The following is a 13,497-nucleotide window of genomic DNA, read 5'->3' as shown; positions in this document are numbered from 1 at the left end:
AAACAACAACAAGAAAATTAGCACAGAATATCCACAACCAAACTGGGATCACAAAATTAATTTTCAAACCAAATACGAAGCTTTTCTATCAAAATGTTTTAAAGTGAATGTCCGTACAGTTTCATGGCTTTGCTGGGTTTCGTTTTCTCTAGTTTATTAAACCCATTTGATCTGGGATTTTGTCTGATTAAATCTAAAATCCACGGTAATAAATACTGTAATATGTAATTATTATTTATACACATATGAGTACTCATATCTATGTTGGCATGTTGGAATGCACATGTGTAGAGTACAGCTATATTCTTTTCCCTTTCCTACTTACTACCTCCTGACAGTAACCTGTGTGCACATAGATTATAAACTTTTAAAAGTCATATACCACTGCAGTGCATTCCATTTTTAGTGAGTCTTTCTTGGAGGTGACTGGGAATAAATTTAGCTTGAACTAGTGTCTGAAAGAGATCTGTCTCCAGTATTACTGACTGCTCAGCTATGCTAGTTTGTCAGTTTTCAGGGCAGAGTGCATGTGCCTTATCTGTCCTGTCTCTGCTCCTGATCGCAACTCAGAGAGCAATGCCCATAATAATTAAATTAATTAAAAATGAAGCTTTAGCACCAACCAGGCACTCTTATCTTGTAAAGTCTTAAGTCAGGTACTTCATTATACTTTAGCTCTTCCAAAACAAATGCAGACCTGGCATGAAAATACTTCCTGGGAAGGTTCCTCTATTCTAAAGTGAAACTCTAAAGATGAGACTATAGGATATAGATCAGAGTTTTAATGTAGCTCTCTCTGAGTTTGCATTCCATACTCCTTAGTTTAAGTCACAATACCAAGTCCAAAACAAGGCTGAAGACCTATCAAAAAGATCCTCTGGCCCAGTAAGAGGTGTGAGGCAATGCTGGGAGAATTGAAATTCTATGACCTATAGAAATAAACAGAAGATCTAATGGCCCTTTTGAGCCTTAAAATCTCTCTGTTTATATAAATTATATGCACAGGAGTCTTTAGAGAAGAGCAGATTTAAGTCTGTGTTATTTTCTTTATTATTTCACATCACTGAACAGGGAAACAAAAGACAAAAGTAGTACTACTTAGGTACTATCCTAATTAGCTGAGTCCAACATCATCATGAAACTCCATCCTCCTCTCAGGGGAGAGAACGGGAGCTTCTGCAGCATGCAGAGACTGCAGTAACAGCTTTGGAGCAGTCTGCACTCCCCTACACTGACCAGTTTGTAAGCTGGATGTCAGAGAATTTTAAATTCTGGCTCAATTCATTGCATTCAAGCCTGGCTTTGGAAGATAGCTCTGGTATTAAGAAGGTGTAATGTGGCTCAGAAGACATGGATACGTTTCCTGGCTCCGCTTCAGATTTCCTGTGCAATGGACAGTTTATGGAACTCTTTCTATAAGTAACTTGGCTTAAAGAGACAGGTTTCTTCAGTCTTTGCCCAGATGACCTGTTGGCTCAGCTTCACAGTCCCTTTTGGAATAAGCTGCAGCAGCTAAAGAAATTACTACTCTGTAGAAATTATTGAAACTGCAACCCACCCACTCCCTGAAGTACGTGTGGAGCCCATAACAGAGGCACAGAGGGGTGGTGTGTAAACTTCCCAGCTGCTGCAATTCATGGCCTCACATATTAATATAAATACTTTTAAAAAAATTTAATTGAAGCAAATATACCAGCTTGTGAACAATGGCAAATGAAGGCTTTGATTCACATCCCTACTTGGACTTGGCTGCAGCACTGGAAGAAGTTACTGCCCATCTTTGGCAGTCACACAGCCCCTTCAGCTAGAGCAGTGAAAGATGACCAGCCTGTAATCCAATTCTGGTTTTCGGGCTATAATCTAATACTGACTTTAAGCCAACAACAGAGCTGTCATTACCAAACATCTGTGCAGTGAGTAACCAAACGTTCCCGATAAAAGTGAAACCTGACAGAGGTAAAAAGAGAAAGAGAAAGAATATACCCACTAAATGGTTGGTTATATTTTAATACGATCTTGATGGCACCTTTTCCAGAAGAGAGAAATGAGGGAAGTAACAGCCTCAAAGCTTGCCCTCTCACCTGAGTATCTGTTACCAACAGTTAAAGACAAGCAAATCCCACAACATACATCTGATGGACTTCTGACAACAGCTGCATGGTCATGGTAAAGCAGACCCACAAGTCAAAGCCAAGAGTGAAAAAAATATTGTACACTACCTCTAGATTTAGGCAAAAGTTTGTCAAAGAAATCCAAGCCTTGCTGTTGTGGAAATGATTCTGTTAGGCTCAGCTTTGAAAACAGATGCCTGGGAAGGGACAGAGGAAATTCCTTTTCTGTTAGCTACTGTTATGAAAATAATGAGCATCCTTTTCCAGCTCCTAGGATACAGGTCAATTCCCTGACCATTACATTAGGAAACACATTCAGACTTCTGAAGAATTTTCAAGCTCCCATCATCCACTTGTCTATCTATGCTGGAAGTTCCTTGATTGCAGGCTCTCTTCTACTCCTGCTTTTGCTAATATTATGTAGTCTCAGTCCTGACTGAGGCTTTTCAGTCTTAACATCATAAGAATACTAACGTAACATACTCCTTTGGATATTAAAAGATAAAGTTTACTATGTGTTTTCCATAAGACTGAACCTTTGCACAAATTGGAAGCATTGTCAGTATTTACTAAATCAAAATTATTGTTTTATAAAATAAGTTAAATGAGAAGTGATGCAGAGGGAAGGTGGTTACTTCTAACCACTATTTTTTGTCCATTACATCAACTCCAGTTTTACCACTGTTCCTTGCATTTTGTGTCTTTTCCACACAAAAGCATTGATCATACCCAGCTCTATGAAATGACACCCTGACGCTGCATCAGGCTTTTCCGGCAAACAAAGTGACTTTCATACAAGCTCCCTTTCTACTAAAAAAGTAAAACATTTTCTGTAGTTATTAATGGTCAATTCTTGTGACTATCCATGTGTGAAGGGCATTTGCCTCACATCTTTAATAGCAAATAGTTAATGAGGTGTTGGAAATTAACAACAATTAACAATGCCTGGGAACAGCAGAAGGTGTTTGATCCCTTCTAGATGAAGTTGAGAAAATTTGTTTCTCAGGAAAGGGTTTGTGCCTGCAAGGAGGGAGAGATGGAGGGGGATTTCTAATATTATCTTCCTTCTACTTTACCTTGCTGAAAGTCATTGAAGTGACTTGTCAAGTTGAAAAGCAAACAGGAAGCCTGAGTCTCTGTGGATACAGGATCAATTCCAGCTTCCAGAGGGTCTTTGAACCTTCAGTTCATAGTCTTCAAGAAGACACATCAGAACTTTCTAAATGGGGTCAAAATTCAGAACTGTATTATTGTTTTGAAAGCCCAAACCTTCTGCAGTAGCTAAGTCATTTCTTAGTAAAACCAATATGTTGGTATTTTACATGCAATTATTCCTGGTTATGTCATGGTTGCAGAATGTTTGCATGCATTCAGAAAGAATGTTACGCTCATGGAAGATGTCAAGCTATAGCTCAGGGAATTCTTCAAGAAATTCTGGGAAGTATCACTGCATGCTTGATTTTTCCTTCTGGTCTTCCTCAGGCACAGACAAGATACTGGGCAAAACAGGCCCTTGATCTAATGTAGTACAGACAGTCTTTTCCTCTTACATTATACACACATAAATCACACTAATAAACGTGCTAAATAGTCATAAGCACACATAGGAAGAACAGGACTGCTCCCCTCTAAGAGATATATTTTCCATCTTCCACAGAAATGAAAAGCTGAAGAAGAAATTCAGCTATGTTTTTCCCAAGCTGCTCATGATCTACTTAGTGCAGCATACAGGAGCAAAGGAACTCTAAGATTAGCAGTCAAGTCCCCAGTCCAACTCCCCATCACAGTCTTGTGGAAAGATCTACTATAATTGACCCGAAGAACATAACTTTGAGTCTGTTTACTCTCCCTGTAAATTTGGACAAGCAGCTGCAGAAACAGATAGGGATGACCTTTTCCCATATTAGAGAGCAATGGAAGTTTAGAAATTTGTCAGGAACCTGATCAAAATGAGCAAAGTTTCTTCAACTGTCCACCTTGGAATCCTTTGCTTTCAGCTCATGGTATGTATTTTCAAGTGTTGCCCAAGGCCCAAGAACTATCTAAAGCATACAATGAGAAAACAGATGGAGGAAAAATACTTTCTCTTGAATAAATATAAGAAAGGTACTAACATGCAATCTCTTTATTTAACTGTGAAATTGGGAGTGTCTTATTTCTAAACTTGCAAATACACAGTTGAACTAAAAGAAAACATTAGATCACACTCCCATCTCCTTGGCCCAGGTGAATGGAAAACATTTGGGTAAATAATATTCTAGGTGTAAAACATGTGTTCTCCTAGGATGTGTTCAGTAAATGCTCCCAATTTACAAAAGAATTATCTGTGAATTGTCCATGAATTTCCATATCCTCAAAATGTGCTATTGCAATTGCATTTCTATACGCAATGCGGAATTTTAGAAAGCACAAGGAGAAATGATATTTCTTTTTGTGAACGTTTAAGGTTAGAGGTTTAAGACACTGACTCCATAAGTTGTTTTTCTGTTCACTTTCTCTTCACTGTGATGCAAAATCAGAACGGATAACATGCTAATTCCATATGCAGGAAATTTAATAGAATGTCCATCAATGCTATTCAGCCTTTGTATTCCCACCCTGGAGGTGATTTCTTGTACCTCTGTGTGGATATCAGGATCAGTAAAAGTTAATGTGTATACATATCATTTCTAAGTATTATTCTTGCAACTTTCTCTTTAAACAGGGCATTACTTGGTAGTACAGTTTATTACCTATATTACATACTGATGGAAAAATCTTAAAGAATTGTAACGATGCAAATGCTGTAGTGTGATAAAAAACATACACATAGAATGCATATCCTAAATTATATTAAATTAAAAAACAGCAACAACAAAACATGTATGTTGGACTCAGTAAAAAAAATAGCGTAAACCCAAGCAACGTAACGTGGATGTTACTCCATCCTTTTCCTCCAGAGCCACATCACAGGAAAACACAAAATTAAGAAAAGTGTAACAGAATATAAAATTCAGAGAATAGGTCTGCAACCATACAGTCCCAGGAGCCTTGTCTGTAATGAACAAGATGGGGAAAGACTGGAGAATGTTTACAGAGATAAAGCAGACGCACAGAACTTCAGAGGCTTCCATGTAAGGTTAAGCCTCCACTTTTCAGGTCAACTGCTGTAGACAAATTTGTCATCCAGTGCATAGTGACTAAGTGATAGGAGCTCTATTTCATTTATATGTACAAGCAGGGGTCAAACACCGTACGCCCAAACTGATAGCAGACAGTTTCATCTGAGAGAACCAGGTAGAGAAGGAATGCACTTCAACTGTTTTTAACATCCTATTGGCTTTATTTGTACTTCTAGGCGTGACAGCATGCATGGTATTTATTGCTTAAAAGAATTTCCATCTGTAAGTTTATCATCTTGTAAAACTCAGTGAGAAAATTACTTAAATATACCAAATCCAGGTTACAATAAGGCAGATAGATTTTATTTTCACTTTGTACACCAGAAAAACTACTAGCATGTTGCTATATAAAGATGTAATTATTAGAGCTCCAGTGTGTTTCAAGACAGGCATACTGCTTCAGCTCAGTGGGTCCAGCTAGTATTTCACTGTCTCCAAGGCAGATGTCTGTGGAATATGAAGAGGGAAAAATACTTCCCTCTCATATTCTCCTGTTTCCTGCTATTCTCAGCCTGGGAACAATCAGAGGTGGTTCTTATGCATTTACTAACCAACTATGCACCTCTCTCCCATGAACCACTCCACCCTCTTTTTTAGCCACTGTAAACTCTAAGTATCTACTACATGCTCTGGTAAAAATTTCCAAAGATATGATATCCATTGCAAAAAGGACACCACTGTCCTTTGGTTTGCCTTGACTCTGGCTCCTAGTAGTTCAATTTGATGCTCCCAATTGTTCTGTTGGAAGACTTGGGGCATATTGAATAAAACAGCTAACCAGAACCCATGAAATCAAAGTACTGATAAAAGGCATATTAAAGCCTGTGTAGTCATTATTGCAGCTACAGATTAAGGTGCACAAGATAGACATTACTTGAGTCACATAAAAAGGTTTATGTTTTAAGAGCTACCTCAAAATTATATACCATAGCATACTATTAGTAATCTATTATCCTATTAATTTTATAGTTTTCTTAGTTGTTTCATACAAAGCCTGACTGTGCAATCCTCCTTCTGGCAGTACTTCCACTGACTCCAAGTACTGCAGAATTGGGATGCAAGTTGTTAACCCCAAATATTTCACTAAACCAGTGTACTTTTTTGTGTGTGTGTGTGTGCAGGATACCAAGCCGTATGAGGCAATTCAGCATAAGCTATATTACTGGGCTGAATTGAATGGTCAGAAAGAGCTGTCGCTATAGGCTTAGCCTGTCATCAGCTTATTGCTATGTACTATGGCTTTAGTTTTTAAATAGAACACTAAAAAACATCTGATAGATCTAGATATACAGCAGAAAAGACCATATGTATGGAGAGTACACTAATTTAAACATATAAATATTGTAACACTGTGGAAGCAAATGCAAAGATTGTAAATATAGACCTTAAATTTATAGAATCCCCCCTTTCTTTCCATTGGCATCCAAAGCATCTATTTCCAGAGCTAGCATCCATAGCAACCTCTGCCAGAACCACTAGAGAGAAATACAGTTCAGCATGCCTACCTGCCTTAAAACCTTAGTGCTGCACAGACCTTGGATGTAGATGCTTCACAGGGAAGGCTCTGGCACTACTTACATGGTGAAATGATATAGGTAGCATGTGACAAATATGTAAAAATCATCTATAATTTACAAGTTAAATTAAAAAGTTATTTCGATATTAAAGTGGTAAGTGAATAGAAAACAAAATATCTTCCCATCCTAGTTGTGCAGAGTGGAAATAAGGGAAGTCAAGAAGCCATTACAAAATTACAAACGATAGCACACTACTAGTGACAGTCATAATGACATATTTATAAACCATTATTAATTACTTTGCAAATCTACTAAAAGGAGGATGAGTCAAACAGTAATAAAATAATAGGTCTAAGAATCTGCTTTTTAAGATGGTTAAAGTTATAAACCCAAGTCTACACTAAGTTCCCAAGTGGTATTATTTACAGATTCTCATTTCAGATATTAAAACAAACAAACAAAAACAAACAAACAAAAAAAAACACCACAACACAGCTTGCCATAAACTTTTATATTAAACAGAATCACATTCTCAGGTATACATTTGGCCAGTAGAGCAGTTGATAACTACACATCTTCTACCTTCTTCAGCAAGAGGTTCAGCAACCTTTCAACCACTCAGCTGAATCCTAATCAGCAAGGGAAGAAGCTAAGTTAAGAGAGAAGAACACTAACACAGTTTGGGCCTCCATCCCATACATTGTATGACTTACTGCAGGACTAAATGCCTGGCACACAAAACAAACTTTATATCAAGTATAAAAGAAAATCTGCTGAGGACTTGATTGAAACATGACTTAATAGAAACATGACGGAAAATCGAAAGCACTAGTGGTATTACATAGAATTCTGATACGTATGACATACCAGCCAGCTCTTCTCCATACAGCTCCTCTGTTCTGGCATTCTCACTTCTTTAGCTTCTATTAAAGTGTTGGTATTTTTTCTGAGAACTAATCAACATGTATTTCTCTTAACTGATTTAATTAAATTTTACAGGGAAATGCAGTCATCTGAGTACTAAAACAATCTTGTTAACTCCAGATAATTTCTTTCTCAATGTATGCCACTAAATTCAGCAACATGTCAATAAGTTCTTACAAATATATCAGTTTAGTTTTTTCATTATATTAGTAAATATATATGACATTTCATTCATGGAAATATCTAGAGACTGTAGTAAGGAAAGTAATGCAGTATTCTTAATCTGAGTTCAAAATTTGTGATTTAGGAATTTTGTACATTTTCCACAATTCAATGGATACCTAAATTTCCCTTTAAACATTTTACATTCAATCCTCAATCTACTGCTCCATTCAGTAGAAGAGCTCTCTTTATTACTGAAAAGTAGTAGTTTGCTTTCTGAATGTAATCGTGTTATAAATATTGTCACAACCCTTCCAAGAGAAAGCCGTTTTACTAATATTTCATATTGGAATAGAATTGGACAGGTTTGTAAAATGTAGAGTTTCTAAGTAGTAACTCCAAGTTCTACTAAGCAAAGATAAAAACAAACACTGGCTCAATAAATGTCAGCTTTATCCAAAAATTTAGGTTCAAAAAGCATGTAAATGTGAAGTCAAAATTGTTTCTGAAATTTTGTTAATAAAAAGGTCAATGCAAAATTATAAAACCTAAAGTCAACAATAATGTAAACCAGATGCATAAAATTAGACTGATGGCCAAATTTTGAGCTAGATTTTGTCTCCAATATATATTGACAGCATATTGACATATTGACAGTTTATTCAAATTTATACTGGAATCTGGAAAAAAAAAAGTCCACATAGAGCTGTAATGTGGTGAGGTACTCAGACACCATGTGCAGTTTTTATATTTCTCTGCTTCTTGATCAGGAAATACTGTATCCAGTACTGAAGAACTGAGTAAATACAAAACTTAAATAACCTAGCAGTACATTCGGAGGCACACCATGTTCTCATGCCACGGCAGTTCTTAACTAATTTATTCCTGTGTTATGCAAGAGATCGTAACAGCAAAAAATACCTGTGCCATAAGAGTTATCCTAGACCCACCACTAGATTAATAGTTAAACTCCAGGTCATGATTCCTGTACTAGATTGTCACTGAAGTTAGCCTGCAAATCCTGTAAAGATTTTCACTGAAGTTAGCACCACCTTCTTGACAATCTACTAAATACTAGATAGGGCTTGCACTCTCAACAAGTCTGAGAAACATTAATTGACTTTACTTCTTAAGAAGGGGTGACAAGAAGGGGATCTGTGTGTCAAGACCCTCATAGCATCTATGCTGGGGTGTTAAAGAATATTCTAAGCAATACGGAGAATATTTTCAAGAGAGTGAGAACAAAGTACATTAATTCCCCATGAATAGGAGTTCTCCTTGACTAAGGAACTGATTAGACAACAGAAATGAGACAGCATCCTTGCAGCTATTAATCAGAAATTAGCAACTTTGTATGTCTTCCCTGCCTCCCATTACCTATAGGTAGATAATAGATAAAGATAATAGATAGATATCTCTAGATATCTCTAGATATAGATATCTCTAGATATCTAGAGATAGATAAAGATAATAAAAGATAATTTTTGCAGTTGTAGTGTTGTCTTCCTTCTGAGTTATCTTCACTGCATCCTACATTATGCAATGTGATTTGCTTTATATTACAGAAAACCATGCAATTGGATCAGTCAACACTGGAAAAAATAGCTGAGGGATATGGCATTTTCCAATCCTCTCCTTTAAATGGAAAAATAAGTCTGCAAGAGGGAAAGAAACAAGTTAGGTCTCTCTTTTAAATGTAATTTACAATACTTTCTTATCACTAATATCAATTAAGATATTTATTCTAATTTATGGACACCTGCTTGACATCAACAGAACTGACACACCCCTCCAATTACTTTTCTTATACAATGGCATATTTATTTCACTAAGATGTGATGAGACTTTTCTAATTTCCTGCATAACCACCCCCAAGCTCTCTGTATATCTCCCATTAAATTGTGAACAGGCTTCACACATATTTTTAAATGTTTGAAAACGGCAGGCAGAACTTTTTGATGTTTCAGAACATGTTCAGTCCCAGTGTCTCAATATTGTTTGCTTGCTAACTCCACAAGCTTATGCCATCCATATGAATGGAATTTAAGCTTTTGTGAAAGTTTACCATATCATTAACATCTGCCTAAAGTGCTGTAGTCAGAGGTCTTTCCTTCTAATGTCAGTGCCACTTTGAAAATAAAGTTGCAGGATTACTCCTATTCTTGGAACATATTTAGAAGTTAATGTCTTATTTTCTATGATTAGTCCATAACAATGTCAAGTGTGAAATTTAAATTAATGAGCACTTCGCTTATTGAAATGACTTCAGCACTTTTGCTACTTTCATTGATTTCTATTTACTTTGGCAACCACAAACATGAAGAACATATTTCTAGATGTGACTAAACAGACTAATAATATTCTAGTATAGATGCACCCAGTGATCGAACTTTACACTTAATTCTAATTTTATTTCGAAAAATTAGCATAATAGGAGAAATATATTATTTATAAACTACTGTTTGTTTCCTGCATTTCAGACAGTGTCATCTTTACATTATTTTCTTCCCACTCTCTCCACACAAAGGAATTGGCCTACACTACTGAAACACAGTCGTGAATATGGTATCAACATTACCCTTCCATAGAATCAATTTAAATTTGAACTAATATATTCATCATCCAGTAAATACCATCTCAGCAGCTGTAGCTAACCTTCAGGGCATTTTAGCCCGCTGCTAGAGGCCAATTCAAAGGAATAAGCTGTATTTGATTCATAAGAGCTAAAGAAATATGTGAAAAACCTTTTCTTCCCCTCTGCTCTTCCCCACACATCGAACAGTCGTTTACATTACTTGTTAAAAATTTTAAAACACTTGCATTTCTTGCTAGTACCTAACGGAGTTTGCTAATCAGCAAAAAAAAAAAAAAAAAAAAAAAAAAAGCAGACAGGATATTTGCTCAGAAGAGAAAGCCAAGGCCATGAATTTTCTCCATATAGGCGAGAGAGGAAGAGAAGAAAAGTGGAAAAGAGAAAGCAAGTCTCCCCAAAGGCTACTCAGTATGTGTGTAATGCAGCAGGCTGTTCAGAGACAGCTTTGCGCCTGCTGGAACTCTCTACACCCTCCTAGGTTTAGCCTTGCCCTTCTCAAAAGTAAAGGTGCACATATATAACATAGCACAGCTAAATCCACAGCTATTACAGCTACAATGTGATGCAAAGGGAAAAAAAAAAAAGTAACTAAAGATGGAATCTGACCTTCAAACAACAGAATAATAACCAAAACCCAAAACAAATCCTCACTCTGCGAAATGGTTGTTCTTTGCAAACATGGATTAAAAATAAATAAATAAATAAAAAGGATTAATACAGTAAAAGAATATGGGAAAGGTTGAACCTTTTTTTTTTTTTTTTTTAATTTAAAGACAGATTCTGCAGACCATTAAATTTCCCTGAGCAGATGTAGCTACACATCTTGATCTTTGCAAAATCAGTTATTTGGTTTCTCATGTATTCAGTGTATTTGTTTACTAATACAGAAACTTGGATAATGACCAGAGTGTCTGTGACTGTAAGCTTGAAGCCACTTGCTCCTGTAGAATTGCATGACGCATGAGATTTATGAATTCTTTCATACATGGAAGATTATGTCAGCACAGTGTTACCTGCTCCATGTTAAGTTTGAAGGTTAGCTGATCTCTTTTCTTTTGCTTCAATTTTGCAGCAAGACCTATAGGATGTGACAAAACAGTTTTTTGCATCTACTACCAGGCTGGAAATAGAGTCATCAAACTATGATGCTAATCCATATAAATGTATCTAAAGAATTATTTAGATCTCTTTAGATAAAGAGATTTCTATTACTTAAGGAAAACCCACTTTTCCAGGTAGTGCTCCAGCATGGAGTAAACAGCAAATCACCAAAAAAAGAGACTTCTTTATTTGATGACACTGACAAAAGGAGATTCAGATTGCAGAACATTCTTGTAAGGAACATAGATGGAAATCAGAAGAGCACCAAACTATGGGTCAGAATGAACCAGTGAGCAACAAGCTCACAAGGAAGGACAAGCAGTAGATACTGTGACTGAGGAGGAAAGCTGCATCATCAGGGGAATATGTGAGAGAACTCTAGCCTAGACCTGAGAACATTCAAAAGTGATGAAAAAGTTCCTGCATCACATAACGGCAAATTCTGACATTGAACTGGTATAATCTCTGATTTCTAAAGAATTTTACTTATTGTCTGTTGTACAAAAAAAGTTTAATTATCATGTAGTGCTGAGGAGGAATACTTGTGAAATGGGAACTTTAGAGTATGTGTGCTTCTACAACAGGAAGTCCAGGGGAATGAGAGGGCAAATTAAATAAGGAAAAGAAAGAGGAGCCCAGCCAAACATTGCCACCTAAGAAATGCCTACAGGGAAGCTTGACCATGAAATGTGGCAGCTGTGAAAATAGGAGGGTCTCAACCTTCAACATTTTTGTATCTCAGCCTCTCTTCTGTGCTTCTTTAATTTCTATCAGTTTAGTAGATCAAATCCTTCATTTTTGTAAAGGACCAAATTTGAAATACTTCTTATTTAAATTCCCAAATGACTCTCCTTTCCTGAGACCCAACTTGTGATACAAATCCCTCACTTATTCGCAGGTTGAGTCAGCAGCATGATACTAGTTTATGAGGAGCTTTAGTACAGTTAATAACTTACCTTTTGAAATGGTATACTTAAGAACAAAAAAGCCTTTCATTGCTTTGGAAAGGATTGTTCAAATAGGTATGACAGCACACAAAGCATGATGTTCTCTTATGAGAATAGGTGGCAGCACCTTTCTGGCTACAAAAAGAGTCTTAGAGCACGTGACAGAGATACAACAAGAATTTTTCTAACAAGCATCTTGTGCCTGCACATCTGCAACTGTTCCTGCTTCCTTCTCTGCAACCACTACTATACATGGCTGTTTCTGCTGAAATTAGAAAAGCATAGGAATCAATTGTACATCATGGCAGCATCTTATGCTGACCAAGCAATTACAGAGATGAAAAGCAGTAGTCTCTGGAGCCTTTTATTTATTCAAAGATCTCCAAAGCTCCATGTACAAAGCTTTGAAAAGTGAAACTTTTCATGGTGTCTGGGAATTTATTTCTTGATATTTACTTATTAAAGACATTCTAAGGCTCTAAAAAAAATCTGAATTAATGTGCCTACACCATGGCCTTTTTAATTTAGGAAAAAGAAAGACATATCTGAACCTACAAAGAAGATCAAGAGGCTTGTACACCAAATTCAGTCTTTAAAGCTGAGATTTGAGAAGGTTGTAGCAAAAGATAGTTTTATGCAGGAAGACACAAGTTCTTAAATCAGCTTTTAAGGAACAATCCTGGAATCATCATTTATAGACAGTGTCATCAAAACAAAGGCCAGATTCAACTCTAATTTTTAATTAATTTCTGCTACAAAGGTAACACTATTTTTCTGTCATTGATCTCCCGGGTCAATATTAGAACAGCCGTTAAAAGCTCTCATTTACTTGATTAAAAAAGCAAGAAAAATCAGCCATGTGGTTTAATGGAGGAATGCTTTCCCTCTATGTAACACATACACTTTTCAAATGAACAAGTCATGTCATCAGAAATAGGTGTCATGACAAGACTAGAAGTGGTTTCTGCAACCAGCAGAATG

The 13,497-nt window shown here is 36.4% G+C and overlaps 1 protein-coding gene across 3 annotated transcripts in view; it reads right to left on the bottom strand.

Annotated features, from left to right (window-relative positions):
- Window positions 1–13,497, bottom strand: part of LOC308198026 (uncharacterized protein) — a 424,888-nt gene that overhangs the window by 271,345 nt on the left and 140,046 nt on the right. The window contains exon 2 of one of the 3 annotated variants that reach the window (XM_080599551.1): window positions 3,188–3,330. The exons of the other annotated variants lie outside the window; for them this stretch is intronic. The gene's annotated coding sequence lies outside the window, so the exon portion shown is untranslated. The remainder of the gene's footprint in view (window positions 1–3,187; window positions 3,331–13,497) is intronic. 3 annotated transcript variants of the gene reach the window in all.

The sequence above is a fragment of the Anser brachyrhynchus genome (genome assembly GCF_964034855.1).
Source record: "Anser brachyrhynchus genome assembly, chromosome: 7".
Taxonomy (NCBI): domain Eukaryota; kingdom Metazoa; phylum Chordata; class Aves; order Anseriformes; family Anatidae; genus Anser; species Anser brachyrhynchus.
Note: the sequence above shows the minus strand (reverse complement) of the source record. Positions and strands in the feature narration are given on the sequence as shown.